The sequence below is a fragment of the Amblyomma americanum genome, chromosome 1 (assembly GCF_052857255.1).
Source record: "Amblyomma americanum isolate KBUSLIRL-KWMA chromosome 1, ASM5285725v1, whole genome shotgun sequence".
Classification (NCBI taxonomy): Eukaryota; Metazoa; Arthropoda; class Arachnida; order Ixodida; family Ixodidae; genus Amblyomma; species Amblyomma americanum.
The window spans coordinates 423,088,577-423,103,707 of NC_135497.1; the positions used below are offsets into that span (position 1 = coordinate 423,088,577).

The following is a 15,131-nucleotide window of genomic DNA, read 5'->3' on the forward strand; positions in this document are numbered from 1 at the left end:
TGCTACAAAACGCACATGCAAGTCCACGAGTGCTTTTTTTTTCTGCGTAAAATTTCGAGCTGATGTTTTTTGGTATTTAAGACATCGGTTTCAACTCCAGGTTGCGGATCTTCACATGCATTCTTCCAGCTGAAATCATAGCTGTCTTCAAATTGATGGCATCAGTTTTCTCGGAAAAGCATCTCTCCGAACTTCGGTAGATGCAACCAGCTTCCAGGCGCCATCTTCTGGGCGAAAGAAGCTTCACTTAAAAAAAAAGATAAAATTGCAGGACGCTTAAGCTTCGCCTTTAAGGGTGGAAAGCGACCGCGTGTTGCAGCGCTGCCAAGGAGTCCACGCAACGCCATTGCCCGTTCGGCGCGACGCCTTTCCCGTCGGAAGCACCTTTGAACGCATTTTTCGATATTTTCAATTGTTTCAATTAATTGATCAATTACACACTAATATTTCTTAATTACCATCATCAAACATTGGCTTTTCCATTCTGAGCACTTTGATACTTTTGAACCCTTCTTTTTTCCATTTTTCTTTTCTTTACTTAATTCATCACTTACAATGAATTCATTAACTCGTCATCACCTATCTAACACCGATCAATCATCAATCACTATAACCACAAATTAACACGATAGGATTCTTTTTACGCAGCCCCCGATTATTTCCGTCACGGGGTGCCGACTACTATACCACGCCGACGGCTTTTCGACCGAACGAGCTGTACACGCTGCCGCGTAATAAATCAGCAACCTTTTGAGCAATGACGCGGCAAATCGTTACGCACTCATATATTAGAGTACTTGAAAAATGACTAATTTTCTACACCTATTTTTATTTCGTCGCTATATACTATATTGGTGTCCGAAAAAGGCAACATTTCGGCATGTCCCTTACGCAGCATTCTCTATTGGCCTGCGCTCGCTGTGAACATCGTAACAGCTGAAGCTGTTAATAGCGCAGATTTGTACATTTCTCGTGCTGGAACGTTAAGAATCAGTTCCGACTGTGCTTTTGCCACGCAAATTTCATAGAAGCTGCTGGAAAATTCCGGAGATATACCTTAAACGCCATGTCATCGAGCGGCATGCCAGAGATATAGGATATCGAACCGAACTTCCTTTGATTGAAACGATCGCCACTACACCAAATAAATCTATTCGCTTATTCGTCACGAAACACTGAACGGTTGCAGATATCCAAGGCTATGTTAGATAATTGAAGCTTACGGCAGTCCACCATGCGAAATAAACAGAAAGCAGAAAAGCTAACTTAGGTTAGACTCGATAGAATGAAGTTAGAATATTGCTAGCTTGAGCGCCATTTCACTCGCCCACGTGATCAGTGCATATGAGCATTGCGTTATTTGTTTTACAACCTTGAGGCGCCTGTGGCAGTGTAGTTAAATTGCACTGATGAATGGAGTTTTTCGCTGGACTCATGGAGCGCAGCGACTGTTGCGACGGGGCTTCTGGACGCTGGTCGTATATTGCTTTAATAGACTGTTTTAACAAGCGACGCACACGTGTTTGTGAAAGCACTGAAATTACTATCTCACATGTGCATTTTTAATCCCAAACCAAAATGAACGGTCACGTAATACATTTTTTAATAAAAGTGATTGAAGTGAATCGTTTTCGTAACCTAGCTGTTTCATAACTCCACCTTCGATCGATTGTAGGTCTGTGCTTATCTTTTAGCAATGCGGTATTCTATTTAGGCGTAAGCAGTAGCTCGGCTTTCCATTTTAGTAGCGCGCCAGTCGCTTTGCAGTGCAATAATATGGGCCCGAAACTCTCACCGCTCAAGAAAGCTTGCACAAGTTTAAATGTACTCGCTAAATATACAAAACACAAATAAACAGAAGGGCGCGCACCATAAGCGTAAATATAAACGTTTATTACTATTTGATGACACATTTTTATATGTATGGCCGGATATCATGTTATGCATGCAGTGTAGCAGATGGGCCTTGCCTATTTTCTCGTCGCTCTAGTGTGACCATTTCGATCTTGCTTTTAGTGAATACAACTGATGTATCGCTTACATGTGTTCCTTCATGCGCAGTTGTAATAAAAAAGGCTTTAAAATTTTTTCTTCCGTCTCTTATGCATTACGATCTTACGCCTCTCCGTCCGTCCGTCCGTCCATCCGTCCCTCACTCAGTCACACACGCGCGTGCGTGTGTGTGTGCGTGTGTATGCGTGCGTGCATGTGTATGCGTGCGCGCGCGCGTGCGTGTGCGTTTGCGTGTGTGCGTTTGCGTGTTTTCATGCAGTGGTTCGTATCTTCCTTCGCAGCGGTTACAATGCGACGGTAGATTTCCGGGATGGGTAATCTGTTCATTTGTGTTTTGAATACTAGGTAGCGCGTACACTTCAACATGGTCAGCCAACTGGCCCTGTGTTAGCCTTTTTAGCTTGCGAACAAGCACAAGCACTTTCATACAGCAAAGCGTATGCAGACAGTGTCGCCAGGAGAACGTGTATAGGAGCAGCAAGGAGAGCACAGGTGATGCATTTATCAACTGCCCAGAGTACATAAAAGGCACGCTAGTGATTTGCGAAATGAATAGAACGACGAGGACGGGGAGATTGCGAAGAAAATGGAAATACAAAGAGGAGAGAGAGAGAGAGAGAGAGAGAGAGAGAGAGAGAGAGAGAGAGAGAGAGAGAGAGAGGAGAGGAGAGAGAGAGAGAGAGAGAGAGAGAGAAGAGAGAGAGGAGAGAGAGAGAGGATGAGAGAGAGGAGAGAGAGAGAGAGAGAGAGAGAGAGAGAGAGAGAGAGAGAGAGAGAAGCGCTTGGAACTACCTATGGAGAGTCCTCTTGTTCAAGCCGCCGCGGTGGCTCAGTAGTTATGGCGCTCGGCTGCTGACCCGTAAGACGCGGGTTCGATCCCGGCAGTGGTAGTCGCATCTCGATGAAGGCGAAACGCTTTAGTCAGATACAACTCAAGAACGAAGTGGCAAATGCCCCTCACAAGAAGCCGCTCAGCCAACGGCGTCTACTGAGTCTCCCAGTTGATCAATCACCTTGGGCAGACTAGCGTGAAATCGCAGGGGTGGCAGATGAATGAACAGCTTAATCGGATTACGTTCGGCGTCATGGAAATCGGTAAAAGCCATTGGCTGGAGGGTCAGTCAGTGCACGTTAAAGAGTGCCAGGTGGTCGAAATTTCCGGAGCCCTTCACTACGGCGTTCCTCATAGCCTGAGTCGCCAAACCAAATCCTCTAGTCGTGTTAATTTTTTAAATTTATTTTGGGCCACTTTTGACTACCTTTGGGCAACTTTTTTATCTTCTTTGGGGGTTATAGTGCTCGAACCCATCTGGTGAATTTGTACTGATCAAGAAAGAGTGCTCAGGAGGAGTCTGTCTTGTATTCCTGTGTTCCTCGGTGCTGCCCTGCATTACTCAGTCTTAAGTCTGTTTCATACGCAAGCGACAGCGTTCGCGATAGTTGCCGCCGCGGCGAAAAAAACATGCTTCAAGCCGCTGCGGCGGTTCGAGCTGCGAGTTTCCAACAAGTTCGCAAGTTATCGCCCCGATGCGCCGCTCTGTTGCTGAATTGGCACTACGTAAATTTTCAGAGCACCGCGTTTGTTTTCCTCGTGCCGCCGGGCTTGGAAGAATCATGGCTACAGCAGCTTAACGTTGCCATAAACAGTGAACACCACGATTTTTGGCTTTTCGACTAGTTACGTGCACTGGAGGGGTTGCTTTGCCTCACGGTGCAAGAATATGTCTTACAACGTGGCCTCCCACCTGCGACACCTCTTTCTTCCTTTCTTCTTTCACTCCCTCCTTTATCCCTTCCCTTACGGCGCGGTTCAGGTGACCAACGATATATGAGACAGATACTGCGCCATTTCCTTTCTCCAAAAACCAGTTATTATTATTATTATTATTAGCCTAGTGTAGCTCCGCTACAAAAGGAAAAGGGGTCGCACGAACGAAAATTGGATATTGGGTTTTGGGGAAAGCCCCGCCGCGGTGGCTCAGTGGTTAGGACGCTCGACTACTGATCCGGAGTTCCCGGGTTCGAAACCCGACCGCGGCGGCTGCGTTTTTATGGAGGAAAAACGCTAAGGCGCCCGTGTGCTGTGCGATGTCAGCGCACGTTAAAGATCCCCAGGTGGTCGAAATTATTCGGAGCCCTCCACTACGGCACCTATTGTTCCTTCTTTCGCTCCCTCCTTTATCCCTTCCCTTACGGCGCGGTTCAGGTGTCCAAAGATATATGAGACAGATACTGCGCCATTTCCTTTCCCAAAAACCAATTATTATTTATTATTATTATTATTGGGGAAAGGAAATGGCGCAGTTTCATTCTCGCATATCGCGGACACCGCGCCGTAAGGGGAGCGGTAAAGGAGGCACTGAGAGAAGAAAGGAAGAAAGAGGTGCCGTAGTGGAGGGCTCCGGAATAATTTCGACCACCTGGGATCTCTAAAGTGCACTGACATCGCACAGCACACGGGCGCCTTAGCGTTTCGCCTCTCCATCGAAAACGCTACCGTCGAGATCGGGTTCGCCACCCGGGAACTCCGGATCAGTAGCCGAGCGCCCTAACCACTGAGCCACCGCGGCGGGAATACCTACCCATGACTCCATTTTTAATTTCACCGGCTTGCATTGCAAGCCTGTACATAAAGGTGTTATTGTAATTGGTCGGAAGGATTTTATGTTCATCTTACCCCGTTTCCATTTATAAATCGAATTAATTTTACTCTCTCCATCTGTGTGGAATTTGTTTATTTATTAGGACTGCCTCAATGCCTTTTATCAGCGTTTCCTTGCTTGTTGGGCCATGTTCATTAAACAGCTTGATTGGAATTTCGTCTATTCCTGTGGATGTGAGTTTAGAAATATTTGCTTCCGCCTTTTTTCCAGTTACGGACTGGTCAGCTCTAACCTGTTTTCTATTGTGCTGTCCTGTGTTGTTCCTCATTTTTGGAGATTACCCTATCGTCGTTCCTAAATAACTCAGCTTTAACTGATGTGTAGGTTCACAGCGTCGTCTCCCTGTAAACATTTCCCCTCAGCATCTAAAATCTGTTCCTGCTTTCTTTTATTCGTTTTACCTAGCCAGATTATATGGTTCCAGAACTATCTTGCCCCCACCCCCCCCCCCCCCCCCTTAGTTGCATCGCGAAGTTCATCCAGCCAGCGATCAGACGGGGTATAATGGTAGTGAGACGTTTGAGGGGGATTTAGGTAGTGAAGGGGTATTGTACAGCGATACAGGGAGGAAAGGGGGGGGGGGGGGGGGGAAGCCTCTTCCATTCAAGTCGTCTTGCATAGATGTAATGGCGTAACTATAGCGGGCGGCCTCTCTGCTCTGCCACGCGTTTCTGCCACGCGTGCTGCAATGGATTTCCGGCTACAGCGGGGTTTTCGCACAACGAGCCAAGTAAGGCACTCGCATTACTCGCTTTGCCAAAAAAAAAGGTTTCGCCCTTTTATTCTTTGTTGTTTTCCTTCTAGCCTGCAACGAAGAATGTTCAACTTCAAACGTCTGCAAAACATAGTGCTATAACATAGGGAAATAACTGTTCCGCTTTCCCAAGCGCACGGAGCTTGCCCCTCTTAGGCACAGGCCAAAGGCAGAGGAAATCGGGAATACTCCGGTGACGAACGAAGAGCATCAGAAACAGTTTCAAGCTTAATCGGTCAGCATCAAGTGCTCAGAGACCGGTTCGCACGAAGGACACTAAGTTTAAAAAACGTTTTTGCTAGGCTGCTCGTGGAAGTGATCGTTTCAACGTCACCATGGTTTCCTTCCGAGGCTATAAAGCTTTAACGAATCCAGCTGCGCCGGCAGTGGAGCTTCAAGAAATTGGAGAAGTTTGTGCGGGCAGATTCGTTTAACCCTTCAAATATAGTGCACTATATCAAATACATTATATTCCAGAAACCACGGAGAAATTCTTTAGCAATCCACATTCCCAGCTTTATTAATATTGGCGATTTCAGTGGTCGTCTTGTAGCATCGAAGGTACAATATGTTATGAACGTTCCAAGCGACTCAGGCTGAGGACGCCGTAGCGAAGGGCTCGGGAAAATTTCGGCCCCTGGGGTTATTTAACGTGCACTGACATCGCACAGTACATGGGCTCTAGAATTTGGCCTCCATCGAAATCGACGACCGGGATCGAACCCGCGTCTTTCAGATCATCAACCGAGTGTCATAACTCATAACCACTGAGCCACCGCGGCGACAGAAGTAACAATATCGAGTATTTGTTACGGAAATCAGTTTTGGTTCGGTATGTGTATCGGTATCAGAAATACAATTTTTAAGGGTATCGAGTATGGGTATCGAAGATACTTTTTTTGACATATCGTGCCCAGTCCTGGTCGTCAGGTAGTGCCCACATGCAGCGCGGCTCGGTTCGGAACTTGGAGGGGGAGGGGGTCAGAGACTTTTGACCCCGACTCTACATGCTTTTACGTTCTTTTATTGAGCTCGAAATGCTTTTAGCTATCATTCTTGGCAAGCTAAGGTGAACATTGTAATGATGCCTCGCCGAACCTGAAACCGGACATGAAAGTTTACATGTCACAGACCTAATCCGAAACATTCCTAAGTTTTCCATGCGAAAGGCGTCGACCAGAACAGAAACTTCGCTGTACTAAAGCCTAGAAATGGATTCGAACCAGCTCCCGCGGAAACAGAGCAGCTTCGTCCCCTAAAGCCGTAGACCACTGCCATCGCTGAAGCCCTATCACTCAATGTGTTCGCCACTGCCGTCTTCGTCATCGTTCATACCGGTGAATGGTGTGCGAGGCCACTGAACAGAGGGCAATGGCTATGGGGCGCCAAACAGCGAAAGCAGCGAAAGACGCCGAGCGTGTTGTCCAGCATACGCGTAAAAATTGCTGCTAGTTAAGCTATGGTTAACCCTGGCCGAAAGCGAAAAGCTGCATCTCCCTGGCTACGTTTGGGGTCGAGCGACTGGCGACCTCCAAGGCAGGCGTCGCATCGAACACACCTAGTGTTAGGCTGAACGCATCAAAGTGCACCGGCGTTTTATGCAAAACCCACTCTGATGCCCTGCGCATACGATTCCAGCAGACGCCTTCCCGCTCCGCTCGGTCAAGATGTGTGACGTCACGGAGGGAGTAGGCAGCACACCTGGGATGCCTCCTTTCCTGAGCTCCGCAACGCGGTGATGGAGAGCACATCTGCCGCTCTCCATGGCAGGCGTCGCATCGATCACACCTAGCGTCCCACTGAACGCATCAAAGTGAACCAGCGTTTTAATAATAATAATAATAATAGTTGCTTTTTGGGAAAAGGAAATGGCGCAGTATCTGTCTCCCATATCGGCGGACACCTGCATTGCGCCGTAAGGGAAGGGCAAAAGCAGGGAGTGAAAGAAGAAAGGAAGAGAGAGGTACCGTAATGGAGGGCTCCGGAATAGTTTCGACCACCTGGGGATCCTTAACGTGCACTGACATCGCACAGCACACGGTCGCTTTAGCGTTTCAAGTTTAAACAGCTTCGTTCTCAATTAAGCAGCACAATAACTCAACTAAAGGTCTCGCGCGAAGTAACTAATAAAAGCTGAAATGCTCGAAATTAGCGTTTTGCATCAATGTTGTTCGATTTATAATTTACTCAAAACACAATAATTCCTGTCAACTGTGTGCTGTCGCATAGAATGGCTTCGCCAGACCTTCCAGATTTCCGGCACACTAACACGTGCGGAGGCGTCCCCGGTCAGGAAGGGGGACCCTCCAGGGCGAGGCGCGGGCATTGCACTGCGCCTGCGTTGACCCCTGCCACGCTTCGATTGAGGCAAGTGGAGCACTAAATTTTTGGTAGTGGGGGCTGCGCGCCTGTGTGGCCCCCGTGATGAAATGCAAAAATCAGAAATAACTGCCTGTGCGTAGTAGTCGTGGTTGTCGAACTAACAGAACTGCAACAATGCGTAGTAAATTATATAAGGTGTGCAATGAAGGCGCCCCTTCTATAAGTCCGATGCGTTGCGGCGTTGCCAAGGGGTCCGCGGAATCCCATCGCCCGTTCGGCGCGACGCCTTGTCCGTTGGACAATTTAAGGGAAGGAAATTACGCTAGTCTCACATATCTCAGTGGACACCCGAACCGCGCGTAAGTGACAGAAAGTGAAATGAAAGGCGGTTTTAAGGAAAGGAAATTACGCCTGTCTCACATTGCGCAATTTCCTTTCCAAACCAATTTCTTTCTCAATTTGGCATTCTGAAGTTATCTGCAGGGTTTGCGCGTCGTTTGAAACCAGATTGGCTCCATATCCCCGCATACAACGAGCAATAATACAGTTGCAAACATCACCGAAGCTACAACCAGAGACGAGCTATACCCGCCGCGGTGGCTCAGTGGCCAGGGCGCTCGACTACAGATCCGGAGTTCCCGTGCTAGAACCCGACCGCGGCGGCTGCGTTTTTATGGAGGAAAAACACTAAGGCGCCCGTGTGCTGTTTGATGTCAGTGCAAGTTAAAGATTCCCTGGTGGTCGAAATTATTCCGGAGCCCTCCACTACAGGCACCTCTTTCTTCCTTTCTTCTTTCACTCCCTCCTTTATCCCTTCCCTTACGGCGCGGTTCAGGTGTCCGACGACATGTGAGACAGATACTGCGCCATTTCCTTTCAACAAAAACCAATTATTATTATTATTATTATTATTATTATTATTATTATTATTATTATTATTATTATTATTATTATTATTATTATTATTATTATTAGACGAGCTATGCATAATATGGGAGACGTGCGCCATGTATAGCGGCCATCTGGGATATTTGAACGCGGCGCACTGACGTCCCGTAGCACGCAGGCGTCTTTTGCCGTTCGCCTCCACTGAGATGCTGTGGTGTGTTGCGTTGGGTTTAGTGGCGCATAAGCATCTAAGGCTATCATGCGTCAAACGCAAGCTATAGAAATTGTTTGTACAGGATTTTATAAAAATTGTAAAACAACGGTGGTGTCAAGGGCCTAAAATTGCATTCGTGATTGGAAAATTTTTTTTTACTTATGTACACATGCCAAGGTTCCCGGATACACTGACATTGACAAGTAGACATGACGCTAAGGATGTAAGGTGAGCCAATTAAAGAGGTACCATAAGCATCTTTGAGCAACTAACAGGAATTGCTTCTGAGCGATTTCTCCGCGCGGCGTCGAAAGCCACCACCGACCGCGGTGCATCGATCGCGCCGAAAAGCCGGACTAGCCCATGACCGCAGTGATACTCTGAATCGCTTCTGACGAAGGACCTTAGAGTTGAACTTGACGTTGGTTAGAGCGTACGAGCCTTGAGTCGAACTCTTCTCTTGGGAGTGAAACACGAACCACCTTTGCAGGCTCTGTTGTTCGAAACTGGGTTTGCCCCCGATGGGGCGCCGCGGGGTTTGCGGAGCCTCCTCCAAGCACACACCGCTGAAGAAGCCGGGCGCCGGGTCGCGGGTGGCTTGTACCCATTTTTACTGGTGGGTGTCTGGCGGTGGGTTTCGAGCCAACCACCTCCCGAAGCCGAAGCGGACGATAGCATTACGGTAACATTTCCAGCCTTCAGCGTGGCTGGTCACGTGGTGTGGAGCAGCTCCCGGCGGCGCGGCGCGGCGTGGCTGATCACGTGATTCGTCACATGGTTGGTCAGGTGACCAAGTTCCACTCGGCCAGCTGTAGCTATCGCGTCCCTCCCTCCAGGTTTGAACAGAGCATCGCAATTTTTTTACATGCGGCGCAAGAACGGATCCAGACATCTTGCGTAAACAGGAGGCAAATTTCCGTCGCTATGATTAAGCGTATGCTCAGTTGTCTGAACAGTCGAGCCGGAATTTCTTGTCCCTGTCTTGTGCAGTCACACGAGCCTCTCTACCCGGTTCATAATGTGTTAGGCAGATATGGAGAAATCGGCAAGTGCAATTGAATCTGCGCGCCGGTTCCTGACGTCACTCTGGTGGTCATGTAGTCTTCGGTCATGGTCCCCTGACTCCCCGATATACAGAGACAGGCAGCCGGCGCATGGAGTTGGATACATCACGCCTGGAAACTTTTCTTCAGCTTGTCCTTTACTAGCACCAACTGCCTCCTCAATTTTCGAACTGGCACATATGCCCGGTCTGTACGTCATACGAGCGTAACACAAGCGGCAGAGTTCAGCAGATGCCTGGAACATATCTAATTGCAGCTTGCTTCTGGGTACCTGAGTTCGGTTCAGGACGTTCAGGTTGGCGTTGTACAGAGTCAATGATATCCTCAGCATAGCCACTTCAGGTTGGCATTGTACAGAGTCAATGATATCCTCAGCATAGCCACTTCAGGTTGGCATTGTACAGAGTCAATGATATCCTCAGCATAGCCACTTAAGGTTGGCATTGTACAGAGTCAATGATATCCTCAGCATAGCCACTTCAGGTTGGCATTGTATAGAGTCAATGATATCCTCAGCATAGCCACTTCAGGTTGGCATTGTACAGAGTCAATGATATCCTCAGCATAGCCACTTCAGGTTGGCATTGTATAGAGTCAATGATATCCTCAGCATAGCCACTTCAGGTTGGCATTGTATAGAGTCAATGATATCCTCAGCATAGCCACTTCAGGTTGGCATTGTATAGAGACAATGATATCCTCAGCATAGCCACTTCAGGTTGGCATTGTACAGAGTCAATGATATCCTCAGCATAGCCACTTCAGGATGGCATTGTATACAGTCAATGATATATATCCTCAGCATAGCCACTTCAGGTTGGCATTGTATAGAGTCAATGTTATCCTCAGCATAGCCACTTCAGGTTGGCATTGTACAGAGTCAATGATATCCTCAGCATAGCCACTTCAGGTTGGCATTGTACAGAGTCAATGATATCCTCAGCATAGCCACTTCAGGTCGGCATTGTACAGAGTCAATGATATCCTCAGCATAGCCACTTCAGGTTGGCATTGTACAGAGTCAATGATATCCTCAGCATAGCCACTTCAGATTGGCATTGTACAGAGTCAATGATATCCTCAGCATAGCCACTTCAGGTTGGCATTGTACAGAGTCAATGATATCCTCAGCATAGCCACTTCAGGATGGCATTGTATACAGTCAATGATATATATCCTCAGCATAGCCACTTCAGGTTGGCATTGTATAGAGTCAATGTTATCCTCAGCATAGCCACTTCAGGTTGGCATTGTACAGAGTCAATGATATCCTCAGCATAGCCACTTCAGGTTGGCATTGTACAGAGTCAATGATATCCTCAGCATAGCCACTTCAGGTTGGCATTGTACAGAGTCAATGATATCCTCAGCATAGCCACTTCAGGTTGGCATTGTACAGAGTCAATGATATCCTCAGCATAGCCACTTCAGGTTGGCATTGTACAGAGTCAATGATATCCTCAGATAGCCACTTCAGGTTGGCATTGTATAGAGTCAATGATATCCTCAGCATAGCTACTTTAGGTTGGCATTGTATAGAGTCAATGATATCCTCAGCATAGCCACTTCAGGTTGGAGCCGATTGTACATAGTTTGTCCTCAGGTAGGCAAATGAACCACTGTTCTACCAGATTTATCTTTGCATGTGTTGTTGCCGCATTTTGAAATTTCCTTGTGTTGTGTGATGTAGTTCTTGCCTCATTGTAACTGTTGTGTATGCCCACCTGCTAGGGCCCCGTAAAGGGGCCTGCAGTATTGAAAATAAAATAAATAAATAAATAAATTGTACAGAGTCAATGATATCCTCAGCATAGCCACTTTAGGTTGGCATTGTACAGAGTCAATGATATCCTCAGCATAGCCACTTCAGGTTGGCATTGTACAGAGTCAATGATATCCTCAGATAGCCACTTCAGGTTGGCATTGTATAGAGTCAATGATATCCTCAACATAGCTACTTTAGGTTGGCATTGTATAGAGTCAATGATATCCTCAGCATAGCCACTTCAGGTTGGCATTGTACAGAGTCAATGATATCCTCAGCATAGCCACTTTAGGTTGGCATTGTACAGAGTCAATGATATCCTCAGCATAGCCACTTCAGGTTGGCATTGTACAGAGTCAATGATATCCTCAGCATAGCCACTTCAGGTTGGCATTCTACAGAGTCAATGATATCCTCAGCTTAGCCACTTCAGCCACCCGGCCTTCCCGTCTCGAACAGACTTTTTTTATGGAGAAGAGAGTAAGCACAGAACGTTTTTAGCAATCAGAGTGCATAAACTTCACAACTAAGGTAACGGCCGGTGGGGGTGGGTTTTCGATAAATGCTGAAATTTAGATACGAAGACTGCCGGGTGACGCGCACCAAGAGAGGAGAGGCTGCCATGGACTCCTTTTTCAACGGTGAACTGCATGGCAGGCTCCAAGTTGTTCAGGTGAACAGCGCAGCCATGCAGTGCTTCTTTGTTCCGGATATAAAAGCACTTAATCGTCCACGTATCTCAAGATACGTGGACGATTGACCTTGAATAGCACAGTCTCCGCCCTCATCGTTCGGTCACGTTCCACGTGACACTCACGGTAATACAGACTGGACAGCCGCCGTCGTAGCCCAGTTGGTAGAGCATCGGACGCGAAATTCGGAGGTCGTGGGTTCGGATCCCATCGGTGGCACGTGCTTGTTTTTCTTCTTTCTAATTCATTATTTTTAAGCGATAAAATAATTACACTATTAATCTCCCGTTGATCAGCAGCGCAAACTAAAAGAAAAAAAGCATCCGCTATTCTCCTTGGTTTCGGTGACACACGAAGAACAAAAGAGGCCAACAGTCACGAAACCAAAGAGAATAGGGGAATGTTTCTATTTCTTTATTTCTGGTGTTGATCAATGAGAAGTTAATAGTTCATAACTTTATTGCTGGAAGATAACTTATTAGAAAATACGTGCTAATAAATTATCTTTCGGCGATAAAACAATAGATTACCAATTTTCCGTTCATCCACACCACAAATTAAACCAAAAAAAAGAAACATTGCCATGTGCTCCTTGGTTTCGGTAACTATGGCTTCCTTCGTATGTATGTCATAAGCAGCCCATCATTTCCACTCCGTTGTCCGCTCTCGCTAGCGCGCGTGCGTGCGTGCGTGCGTGCGTGCGTGCGTGCGTGCGTGCGTGTGCGTGCGTGTGTATGTGTGTGCGTGTGTGCGTGTGTGCGTGTTAATGGTGTTTTTTCGTGCTGCGCACTCTGTTAATGCATAGTTCGAGGGGGAAGCCGACAGGGATAAGGAATATCGCCGAGGCGCTATTTGTGGCCGCACAAAATCGCATGCAACAGTCGGCCTCCCAAATTCGGGGAAACAAAATTTCGACCACTTGCGCCAAGACGCCGGCACAAATAGACTGACCCCCCCCCCCCCCCCCCTTGCCCCCGGTGACAAGTAGAACAGAAGTTGAGCCAGCGGCTCGCCGACACCCCGCCAAAGCCTCAGTCGCTATGCGACGTTTCGCAGCGAGCGGATTTGGATGGAAGCTACATGCAAAACTGCTCACGTGCTGAGATGTAGGCGCACGTTAAGGAAGCCCGGTTGCTATAAATCGATCCGGAGCCCTCCACTTTACGCAGTGAGCGAACGCGCCTCCGACTTTGCCACGTGAGTGTTCATCCATTATTAAAGCTCCTCGTCGCGGATGCGTTTGGAGGCAAAGCTTGAAAGCGAACGGCGCGGCAACGATGAAAGCGTTGGACGGTTTAAAAATTTACAGCCAGCTCTGTAGAGCTGGTAGAACCGACGCAACCCGCCACGGCTTCATATATCCCGGCGGACAGGTAGGTGAGTGCGGCTCCGTCGCGCCTCGTGCAGTGCGAGGCGGCGGGAATTAGGTCGGAATGAGCCGGCAGCGCCTCCTATGCGCAAAGATCGCAGAAAATCGATGGCGGTAGGCCGCTGAAATGAGAAAAGCCCATCGATATCCGGTATGGAGAGAAGGGTGGTGCGAGGGAAACGGCAGAGAGAAGGTATGTCGGGTATGCGGCGCTCAATGAGGCCCCGAATGCCTCGCGCAATCAGAGTCAGCCCCGCTGCACGCAAGCGCCCAACGTGTGCGCACTCGGGCTGAGCAATGCACGCCGCAGAGCTGCACCTTGGAGCCGACTAGCAACCGGATACTAACGCACCGGCTTGGAGTGCCAGATAATCTAAAGACGCGCTTCTAGTGTCCGGTGTTGACAACTCTGTCTCAGTACTTTATTGTGCCTCGCCAGAATTGTATGCCAACCCTGCACTGTGCACAAAAGGTGCTCTCGAATCTGCCCCGATGGACAGCAAGAGCCACTATAGGAACCAGCCAAACCTGGTGATTGTGGCCCCTCCAGTGGTAATTTATTCAAAATACCCCCAAAGGCCCTCATTTGAGGGTATTACAGCACTACTATCTAATCTCTCCAACCATTCTCTAACAAACTCCCAAAGAGGGGCTTTTAGTATAGCGCGTGCCGCTATTCTGGCCGGCATCTGGCTAAGCTGGCGCCACTTGACGCCCTTAGGGTGAACTGCGCATGCACAGTGGCGGCGCGGTATCAGTGACGGTACTTGCTTCGCTAAAGGTCTCTCCGAGCCAGCCGTGAAATGCACGACAGAAGCACGTGGAGGGGGGTCACATAGAGAGGAGGTGCATTGCAAGAGGGAAGCATTTGGACTGTGCAATGCCGAAGGGCGCCATACCCAGCGCGCAAATGGCTTACGGAGGCAAGGAACCCGAGCTCCCGTTACATTCCAAGGATTGGCGCGAGACAGCCGTGTGGTGCCTTCCATCTTCATCCCGGTGCTGCCAACTCCCCTGCTCTGTGCACTATTAATGCCGGCAGAAGCGCATCCCGGAGAGACAAAGGGTCGCCGTTCGAGACTGCTGACACGTTGCTGCGTTGCACGCACTCCAGCTCTACACGAGCAGAATGATGCGCGTCGCGATGGTTGGGAAGACAGCCCATATCTCTCACTCGAGAGACGGCAGCTTATTCAAGGACCACCTGTGCGGGGCTCGAACGACTGACGACGGCGCGTCTATATACAAAAAGCGGAAGGGAAGCACCTTTCTGGAGACGACATCCGCCCATGGGAAGAAATTTCGCACGGTTTTCGCGATGCAGGGCCCGATTTCAAACAGCAAAGACTAGCTTGAAAGCGAACATTACGCGCGTGCAGAGAAAAAA

The 15,131-nt window shown here is 48.4% G+C and overlaps 1 protein-coding gene and 1 non-coding gene across 3 annotated transcripts in view; one reads left to right on the forward strand and one right to left on the reverse strand.

The window, feature by feature from the left end:
* MCU (mitochondrial calcium uniporter) overlaps positions 1-15,131 on the reverse strand; it is a 398,794-nt gene that overhangs the window by 163,341 nt on the left and 220,322 nt on the right. The gene's annotated exons all lie outside the window — the stretch shown is intronic.
* LOC144116549 (U1 spliceosomal RNA) lies at positions 7,692-7,853 on the forward strand. The gene has a single exon (XR_013311881.1). It is a non-coding gene; the product is annotated as a U1 spliceosomal RNA (small nuclear RNA).